This window comes from Calliphora vicina, chromosome 2 (genome assembly GCF_958450345.1).
Source record: "Calliphora vicina chromosome 2, idCalVici1.1, whole genome shotgun sequence".
NCBI classification, from domain to species: domain Eukaryota; kingdom Metazoa; phylum Arthropoda; class Insecta; order Diptera; family Calliphoridae; genus Calliphora; species Calliphora vicina.
Window position 1 is genome coordinate 64,174,438 of NC_088781.1, and position 11,103 is coordinate 64,185,540.

The 11,103-nt window shown below is 29.6% G+C and overlaps 1 protein-coding gene across 1 annotated transcript in view; it reads right to left on the reverse strand.

Moving 5' to 3' along the window:
• salr (spalt-related) overlaps positions 1-9,197 on the reverse strand; it is a 70,234-nt gene extending 61,037 nt beyond the window's left edge. The window contains exon 1 of the mRNA XM_065502012.1: positions 9,139-9,197. The gene's annotated coding sequence lies outside the window, so the exon portion shown is untranslated. The remainder of the gene's footprint in view (positions 1-9,138) is intronic.
• Between the last annotated feature and the right edge of the window lie 1,906 nt (positions 9,198-11,103).

Sequence of the window (11,103 nt, forward strand, 5' to 3'; positions counted from 1 at the left end):
TTAAAATAATCAATTTAGAATGGATGAGTATTTCTCTAATATTTTTTCTCTGCTGAATAGGTGTGACTTTAAGCATTAATTTTTTTTTTCAAACGTAAAAATCGAATCATTATAAAAAAAAGTTAAGAACTCTTAAAAATACATTTTTTATTTTTATACCCTACACCACCATAGTGGGGAGGGTATTATGCGTTTGTGCAGATGTTTGTAACGCCCAAAAATATTAGTCTAACACCCACCTTAAAGTATACCCATCGACTTAGAATCACTTTCTAAGTCGATTAAACGATGTCCGTCCGACCAAGCCTATCGAAACTGGCTGAAATCGGTCCATTATTTCACCTAGCCCCCATACAAATGTCCTTCCGAAATTGGACTTTATCGGTCATAAATGTTTAATTTATAAATGTATCTCCACAAATTGCGCTCCAAATAAGTTTTATATATACAAAATTCATGTCACCAAATTTTGTAACGATCGGTCCATAATTAGTCATAGCTCCCATATAGACCCGCTTCCGAAAATCACTTTAACGTGCATAAATCGCTTAAAAATGTTGGTATACTCACAAAATTCAGCATAGTAAACTTTCATGTAGACATAAATCACACTACCTAATTTCATGGTGATCGGTCCATAATTGCTCATAGTCCCCATATAAGGCCCACTTCCGAAAATCACTCAAAAATATAAATTATTGAAATTTTAAAAGAAAAAAGTTTTTGATCTTTTACTTAGTGTAGGGTATTATATGGTCCATACTTTCTTACTTGTTTTTCTATAAAAGTGAGATGTTAAGTCAAGTAAAAGAGGGGTTTTTATGTATTTTGTCATTAGATTTATAGGTCTTACTGAGTACATTATAAATTGTGTAAAAAAAATTTCAGAAACACCCTCAAATTCAGAAGTTATTCTAAAAAGCTGTTATCAGTGATGTTCGTCAACTTATGCACTTGTAACTCAGTCAGTTTTTGATTATTTTGATATGAAAGCTTATACAAATTTATACCAATGTATAAAGAAAATTTAGTTCTTAACTAAACATGGTTTTAATTTTTCCAATCGGATGAAACCTTTTTTTTTGTATTTCTCCCCCAGATCATTTGAATTAAAAAACAAAAGACTAACGAACAAAAATTTGTACAATTTTTAATTTACAAGGTAAATTTTTTCGAACTTTTTTCGAAAAACTTTAATAACTTTTGCAAATATAAACCGATTTCAACAAGTGATGTCTCGTTTATTTCTATATAAACATTTTTTTAAAACACTGTTCCAAAAAATAGGTTTTCATAATTATTTAAATTATGTTCATGTTTAATAAGAAACGCAAAACTGCTAAGATAAAATAGCTCATTAAATTTACAATTTTTGGTTTTAATTTCTGAGTTGCTCAACATTTTTGCATGCCATTTGTATATAGTCATGCAAAGGCAGCTAGTTTTGAGATATCTTTTAGATAATAAGTCAAACATTAATTCTATATTAAAACTAGATCGGCGGCAAATGGCGCCAACAGTTAAAATCCTAGTCAAAGTTGCGTAGGTAAGCCAAAAAACTTTATATGTCTCAAATGAATAAATTTTAAATCTGATAACAATATATAAAAAAGTCATAACAAAAACAGAATCTGGATAAGATGCCCTTTCCAGCATAACAATTCTAAAAAAATAATTATAAATATTAAAAATACGTCCTTGAATATGGTATAATTTTATTTTCGCAAATCATTAATGTCGAAAGTCTCCATTCTGTCGCCATTTTCGAATACTTCTGTTGGCATAATACAATACTTTACGATATAACTTGTTTTAAGGTTAATTTCAAACATTTGCAAAAATTAATTATGAGATGCATTCACCTTATATTATGCACTGTGCGACGCATAATAACATTAATGGCGAACTTTTTGTAATGTATTGCGTATGACTTGATAATCCGGATTTTTTTTTAATTTTAAGATTTTATTTTGAAACATTTGTGCAATATAAATTTGTTCAAAGTAATGGCTATTGTTAGCAATGAACTTTTTCCATATTTCTGGCAACATATAGATTCTGAGCCAACAGAACTGCTCATCTTTTGAGGCCAAGAACGAATCAAGCCAATATCAGATACTCTGTTCCAAAAAAAAAAAATTGTAGTCGGATGGTGCTAAGTCTGTACTATAAACTTCCACATCATTCTAAATAGTTTTTTAACAAAACTATAAGGGTACTCATTTAAACGCTTAAGTTTCCCATTTGTGCAAATGGGCAAATTTGCGCGACATGTTTCATGAACCCACCTTTTCAATTTTGTGCAAGTTTATACAGAAAATTTATATTTGTCAAATAAAAATACATAAATTCAACAAAAGCTTTAATAATTTTTTTTCAAATTGTATAAATTTTAATTTTAAAATGTTGAATGAAAGTTAAATCTTTGGAACAAACGGTGGTATACATAGTTTGGAGGACTATGTTTATGTTCTAGCTGTTGGTTAATGTTTTCATACACAATGTCATTTAATACAATCATTCTGTTCCGAAGTTACACAATTTTCACATGCACAAAATTTTTATATTTTATTTGATTTTTATTTCTTATAAATAAAAGTAAACAAAAGCAGCTGATTCATCAAATGCACAATAAATTCAAGTTTGCGAGTCTAAATTGTCGCGCAAACTTATCGGAGTTGTGTAAACGAATTTCCATACGTTTTTTGACATTTCATTTGCGAGAGTGTAAAAATGCACAGATTGCACAGTTTGCGAGGCTTTTAAGCGTTTACATGAGGACCCTTTATAGTTTTTCGGCCAATGCTCGGTTCAAACGAATCAGGCGCGTACGTATAAAGATACTTTGTTGGACAAATGTGACGGCTAGGAACACCAGAGAGAAAATATGTTCAGCAATTTTAATGTTTTAAGAATCAAATAATAAATACCGAAAGAAGTAAATGTTGACATACCTCTTCATCTAACTATTAAAAAAAGCAGCATGTATTAAACACCTTTTGGAAATCTGATCAGTAGCTTAGTAGATCTAAAAAGACTCCAAACATTTTAGTTTAAACATGAATTTCCTAACACCCGGGCACCCCATTACTCTAACATTTCCCATCTCTACATTAAATGATTCGCGTCATCATAAATTAATTAAATCAACAGCCACACCACATTACAAACATTTAACAAAAATTCTATTTGGGTTTTCATGCTCTTAAATGTTTTTAAGCAAAAAAAAAAAATAATAAAATAAGAAATAAAAGCAGGACAACCAACTATCGCCGTATTTAGTTAATTTATGATTTGTTCACTTAAATAAAAGAATAATAAAAAAATTTATATCTTTTAAATTATTCTTTCTTTTTATCAAAATGCAACATTTTCATCTAAAATATTTCATGCACTATTAGATGATTTTAGTTTTTTAACAACAAAATCCCTCTGTTTATGTCATTCCATTAGACCATTAGATCAACAGCCACCTCCCTCTCAGCCAGCATAACTTGGTGGTTCAAAGTCTATATATTTTGTTTGTAAATTCTTTCCACCTGCACATTGGCCTGACGATGATGGGCGGATTCGCCTATAATAATGTTTGTGTAAATATTTTCTGCTTGTTCGATATATTTTTCCCTCCAGTGCTGTTTAATTTTTTTAGTTAATCTCTTAATTTATTTTTATGATTTTTCTATTTTTTTCATGAGTTCTTTATGTTTGTTGACATTATGTTACGGAAATTGTAGCTAAAAACATTTGTTTATCTAGTCGAATATTATTTGACAAAAAAAATATAAATCAACACACAAACATATACACGTGTATCATCCATGTGTATATGTATGTTTATTGAAATATACAAATATTTATTGCTACAAACGTATTTATACGAATGAAATGTCATATTTGACATGTTATTAATGTTGATTATAATAATTTATAATATTTTTGTTGGACATGATACAACTAAATAAGAATTATTTTTAATTATTTTAAACAAAGAAGTCTTAAAATGTTTTTGCTCTTGGCAAGAATTATGTACATATGTATTTATAAATATTGTAAAAAATAAATATTCTGAAAACAAGTGAAAAAATAAACAGCCACGCCCACTTCCACCGGATCAAACCCTAACAGCTGATAACTGTTTAACTTATAGATTGAAACAAAATATTTAAATTTAAATAAGAAGACTCGATAGGAAAGAAAATCTATAGGTTGTAGTTAAGATAAGTCAGATATATATCAGACAGCCAAGAAGTAAGGTAAGGTTGTAATTCGAATAAAAATTTGTTCGAATAAGAGAGGAAAAAATATATTTTTTCATTCTAATGCATACGATTTTTCAATTTAGAATAAAAAATAGTTTATATACATATGTGATCGGTATTGTCAAAATTTCTTTATATTTGTAGTTGAAAAAGAAATATTTTATAAATTAAAAATAAAAAAACTGAAAATTTGGTAAACTAATTTTGCAAATAAATCATAAAATAAATTAAATTGTGTATTAAACAACATCAAGCTAGTAGCTGTGATATAGAATCCTCAAAAAAAAATTAATAACCAAAATAAATTATTTTGACATTGAAAATCATTTCACAACTAACAAATATTGGCATTATTGCCGAGACCATAGAGAATAGACATGGAGCGGAAACTCCACTGTCAAAGACCTAACTCAGTTGTCAGAAACCTAAGTGGTGACAATGTATTAGTAGAAAAAACTATGTGAAAACAAAAACAACACTCGTATGTGTGATTATTTTGAGTAATTTTTTGTTTGAGTTTTTTTCTAGTTTCCGCTCTATGTTTCTCTATGGCCGAGACGCTCTCAGCTAATTAATATGCCTTGAACTTTACGGAACCATTAAAAAAACTTTGAATTTTGTGTTGGGAAAAATTCAATTTTATTTGTCAAAAAAAAACATAATTGAAGAAAATTACAATATAAAATGTTGATCTTTAATAATGATGAACAGAAATTAAACATATGATGGATTTGGACGGATCTATTAATCTAATTCATTAGGAACTTTAAAAAAAATGAAATATTGTGTTCATTATAGAAAATTGACAAAAAAAATGTATAATGTGGTCATTTATAAAAACTAATGCAACAAACGTTAATTAGACTAAAAAATCGTTAAATTAGCATTTTAATATACTTTTTTGTAATGAAAAAACTAGTTCCAATTTCGAATAAAAAGAAACAATTATGGAAGAATTAATTCTAGAACCGTTCTTATGAAGGTGAGTTAGTTACATATGTATGTATATATCGCTTCCATAGAACTAGTTCTCAGGGTGACAATTTCAACCAAAAATCATTAGCCGCAAAACCAAACTAGAATGAGTACTGGCGATATGCATTCGTTTAAGAACTAATTTTAGAACTAATACAGTTTTTCATGGGTATGATAAATACTAAAATAAAATATTTTTGTAGTAAAGGATGTCTCAGTAAGAATGCATTTAATTTTAAAATAAAAACACGTATTTTTAGAGATAGTTTTGATTATTTTATTGGATTGTAAAGATTCCTATTATGACAGGCCGTTACTATTTTCATGAAATTATCAATGACTTTTTCAGGAATTGTTTCTGGTTTATTCGCATAAACTTGAGATTTTAGAAAAAATCGCAGGGCATTAAATCGCATTATCTTGGTAGCCAGTTGGCATCAGAATTTCTTGAGATAATTTGTTCTGGAAATCGTTGCTGCAATAAATCGATTGTTTCATGCACAATGTGGCAGTTGCTCGTTGTTGGTGCATTTGTTTCTCATGGATTGCATGAGGATTTTCTGAGCCCCAAATTCGACCATTTTGTAATCACGAAGCCATTCAGATGGGATGCGCTTCATCGGAGAAGATGACTTTTTCGAAAAATTGTCATTGACTTCACTTTGCCATTAAACTTGAATTGCCGGAGCTTTCCATATTTTCATTTTGTACGCATGGAGGTCTTTTGTCAAAATTCCCTGAGTATTGCTTCGTGTAATTTGAAGTGGTTTAGAACGATGCCGAATTGATGTTATTACCAATATCACAATTGGTCATTCAACGTTTTGAAATTGCTGCTTGAGAAGCTCCCAATGATTTTGCAAGTCTTTGTTGAGCTTTTCAACAATCTTCATGGAGTAATGCTTCAATTCTTGGTCTTCAAACTTTTTTGGATGGCCTTGGTGATCTTTGTCAATTTTATTCTTATTTGGTCAATGCACAAGGTCTCCTATCATGTCATATTGTCATAATGTCCTAATATTTCGCAACTCGACTTAACCGTTTCTTAGGTCTCTGCTGGTTGGTTGCGATAACACAATGAACATAGAATACAGAGTAGTATTATTTTAGGAAATTGTTTGCTTGAAAAGCATTTCAAACCATTGTGCAGTATTAGGACATTATGACAATATGACATGATAGGAGACCTTGTGCATTGACCAAATAAGAATAAAATTGACAAAGATCGCCAAGGCCATCCAAAAAAGTTTGAAGACCAAGAATTGACGCATTACTCCATGAAGATTGTTGAAAAGCTCAACAAAGACTTGCAAAATCATTGGGAGCTTCTCAAGCAGCAATTTCAAAACGTTTGCGAGCAGTAGGATACGAATTAAAGCCGAGAGACCTTAAAATACGATTTTGCATGTCCGATATTATGCTTGAACATTATAAAAGAAAATCATTTTTGCACCGAATCATTACTTACGATGAAAAATGGATCCATTACGATAATCCTACACAGAGAAAACAGATTCGTAGTAACAACCGAATTTGTTGCCAATCGAATAATTCGGTTGCACACATAGAATTTTTCGGTTCTTTCAAGAGAAAATCAGTAGATAAAAAAGAATTAGAATAGAATTTGGGTTGAAGCAACCACACTTTTGTTTCCCATTCTAAAATTATGTAGCCACAACTATAAAATTCGATCACTAAGACAGAATCATTCGATTGGCAACAAATTCGGTTGCTACGACGAATCCATTTTCTACGTGTAAGCGTAAGAGATCGTATATGAAGCCTGGCCAACCAGCCGAATCGACACCAAAGTCAAATATCCATGGCGTTAAGGTATATCTCTGTATTTGGTGGGAGCAAAAGGGTACTATCTATTATGAACTTATAAAATCTGATCAGACCATTACAGGAAAACTGTATTGAACGCAACTGATTCGTTTGAAGCGAAAATTGGCCAGAATATGCGGTCAGACTTGAAATAATAATTTTCCATCATGACAACGCTCGGCCACATGTTGCAATACTTGTTAAAAAGTTTTGCCTCCCCCGCTTTATAGTCTAGGCCGTGCACCGTCCGACTACTATTTCTTCCGATCGATGCAGAACGCTCTCTCTGGGATAAGCTTCACTTCAGAACAGAGTATCCGAAATTGGCTTGATTCATTCTTGGCATTTTGGCTTGGAACCCATATGTTGCCAGAAAGTTGGGATAAATTTAAATTGTGCAAATGTTTAAAAATAAATGCTAAAATTGTGAGTTAAGAAATTAAGTCATACACCCAATATATATTTAATAATTTTTTCACATCTGTTTAAATATGATTTGATTGAATTTCCACATAAGAGTGAACAAGTAATCAGACAAAGTAAATGGCGTTTTCCAGCTAATTTACTTTGTTGAGTTTGACAACTATCTTCATTGAGTAACGCCTCCAATTCTTGGGTAATTCTGTGAAAAAACTTTTCATTTCACCGTTTCACAGAACCGGAATCGACCCCCAGTTCCACTTAATTGTTAGATTTTTTATACATTTTCAACATAATGATGTTCTTTAAAACTAGATATTATAATCCAAAAAAGCGCGAATTACGAATCCCGAGCGGGACGCGGGATTTCATGACTAAAAGCGGGACAATCCCGCTAAAATCGGGACATTTGGCAACCCTATGTGATACTGAAGATGAAAATAAACCAAAACATTTTTCATTGTATCTATTATAGTGTTAAACAATTGCACTTTGTGCTTTAAAATGTATTTGATTGGAATAAATAAATTGATTCCATCATAATTCAGTATAAAATTAGAATATGTTAATAGAATAGAGTTCCTAATTTCTCGTACTTTTTTCATTCCCAGGAAATAATAAATTAAATTTCTCATTCCCAAGAATTTTTAAATACTTAATTAAACCAAAGACCAGTAAATTTGTTCAAATAATCGGTAAAAATTCAATAAAAAGTATACATTTATTAAAAGATTTAAGAGGTCCGACTAAGTTTTCAAATCCGAATGTATATAATCAAATTTAAGTCAGTATTATTGTCATTATTTCCTCTAAATATGAATAGAAGTTTTATTGTTAAGCATTAATAATAAAACTATTATTAAATATTAATAATTTATTTAAGTCGTCTCTATTTTAGACACACAGAGAAAATAGTTTTGGTTGTGATAACCGAATTTATTTCTAATCAAATGTTTCAGTTTAAATGATAAAATTTTTCTGTTTTATCTGAAAATTTTTAGCTGAGTTTGGCAAACATTAGGTTATTTAAATTGTAATACTTCTGTTGCTAGTATCAAAAATAGAAACAAATCACAACGAACATGTTAAATCTGTGCAGAAATAATACTGTAACTTTAAAAAGAAAACTAAAGTAGAAACATGGATGTTCAGAATACAGTTTGCCATAACTAAAATTCTTTAAAATCAGCCGATATAATAAGCATGTTCTACGGCAAAGGTTTAAATATGAACCAAATAATTGTTTAAATTATTTAAAATTTATCTTTATCTAATGAATTCTTTATGTTCTTTAATTAACTTGGAACTGATTAAAAATTTAGATTTAATTAGACTTAAAGCAAAACATTTTTTTTTTGTCATTTATACACTTTAAATTGCATAAATTTATTTTGCTTTTATTTAACTTTAAACTACATACAATTTAATTAATTGTTTAACAACTATGACAAGTGCTGCAAAAAAAAGCAAATGATATGATACACTTGAAATACTTTGCCACATTAAACAATTGTTTTAATTGTCACTTGAAATAATTTGAAATTTTTTATTACAATTTTTTTATATTTTTGAATTCATACTAAAACAAACGCTGTTTGGTTTACCAAGCGTGTGAGTAGTGTAGAACAAGTTGTTTAAAAAAAAATAAAGTACTCACCTGTATTTCAAAGTGAGACAGGTATCCATTTGTAAAACAACAACATTTATGCAAAATGAGCAACAAAAAAATAATAAAACTTTATGTACAACTGAGTAAAAATTCAATAATTTGCAATGCAAAAAGCCACCAATTTACCGACGGCTTTTAAATTTCGTTGTTTTTTTTTTGCTGGTTGTAGAATATTTTTGTATTTATTATTTCCTTTTTTTTTGTGAAATTTTTTTTAAATGCACCATCAAATTAGCACCATTATTTTTGAGACATTTATTTAATTTTTTCTTTATTTATTTTTCATTTTTTAACTAAATTTTAAATGCAAATTTATTTTTATTTTATTTTGAAATTAAAACGTTTTTTTGGGAAAAGTAAAGGGGAGGATTTTGACTATAAATTATTGCACTTTAATGGCTCATTACACATACACAAATAGCAATGCAGACATGTGTAAGTGTAGAACACACACATACACACACACACTCACGCGTGTTTTACGCACTCCCAGGCCTGGTACAACAACTGTATTTGCCTGTATTTAAACGGACGTTTAACGTTAATTTACACGTAAGTACACGCACTTTTTTGCGATAAATTTTGAATTATTTTGTTTAAAAGAGATTTTGTTTTAACACTTTTATTGATTATTTTCTTTATATTTTTATTTTTTTTAATAATTTTCAGAATTTTTAACGATTTTATTTACAAAATTCTATAGCTTTTGGCTGGTTAGTGACGCTGGCCTGTGTGTAGAGTTTAAACCGTTTTTTCGTGCTGTACTGAGATTCGTTAGATGCAAAATTATCCTTTATGGCCATAAAACTGCTGCTTGCTTCTCTTGCTTACGTTTTATTTCATTTCATTTTGTATTTTACTTTTGTATTTTTTACTTTTATGAGCTCCTTAAAATCATTTTATTTTTTTTATTTTTTGTTATAAGGATTTCTTTTTATTTGATTATTTTCTATATATAAAAAAAAATAAACTCTTTTTTAATGCTGGCAAATTTTTATTCCTGCTGATGACGAAAACGACGAAAATTGTACAATGAAGTAGAAGATACACAGAAACATTGAAAAGAACGCACACAAACATAAAAAAATATTAAAGAACAGTAGCTCGAAATAAAAAAAAACAAAAATATATAAAATTATATATAAAAATTATAGACACAAGAAGAAATCGAGTCAAATAGTTGTATTTTGTTGTATTTTTTGAGGTGTTTTTTTTTCTCGTATTTTTTTCGTTTACTTTTCTTCGATGTACTCAAAATACAATAAAAATTTTTGAATACTTTGTCGTAGTCGACGTTGTAGTCGTCGATGTTATATTTTTTGACGTCGTTCGAAAAACGGTCGTCTGTTGTGTGTAAGTTTTCAAGTAAAGTTAAGTGTATCCAAAAAAATTTATAATACTAAGTAGAAGTACAAGAATACAACAAACCAAATACCAACTAAAGCAACACCAACAACAACAACATGAGCAGCAGCACCAACAACATGAGCAAATACAATAATAAAAACGTTTTTTTTCTTTTTTGCTGGTCGTCGTCGTCGTAGTTTTGTATTTTATAAGAAGGCAAAAGAGTATAAAATGCTTTTCGTTCTTTGCTGCTGCTGTAGTAGTAGTAGATGTTCTTATTGTCGTTGTTGCTATTGTTGTTGTTGTTGTAAAAATACAATTATTATATTTGTATCAAATGAAATGAAAAAAAGTCCTGGCGCAACGTTATACGCCAAGATTCGAACTAGAGCATAAAAGTTTTGGTGCTGCGCACCACCATCATCTAAAAAGCAACAAACAAACAGATACAAACCAAACAACTACAACAAAAAAAAGAAATAATACAGAAATTTGTTCGTTATATGGCTGGCTGGCTGGCTGACTTGCTGGCTAACTCATCGTAAACGTAGTATAGAGTGGTAGAGTGTATCTTTGCGATACTCGTCTCGTACTCGCACTCTACAC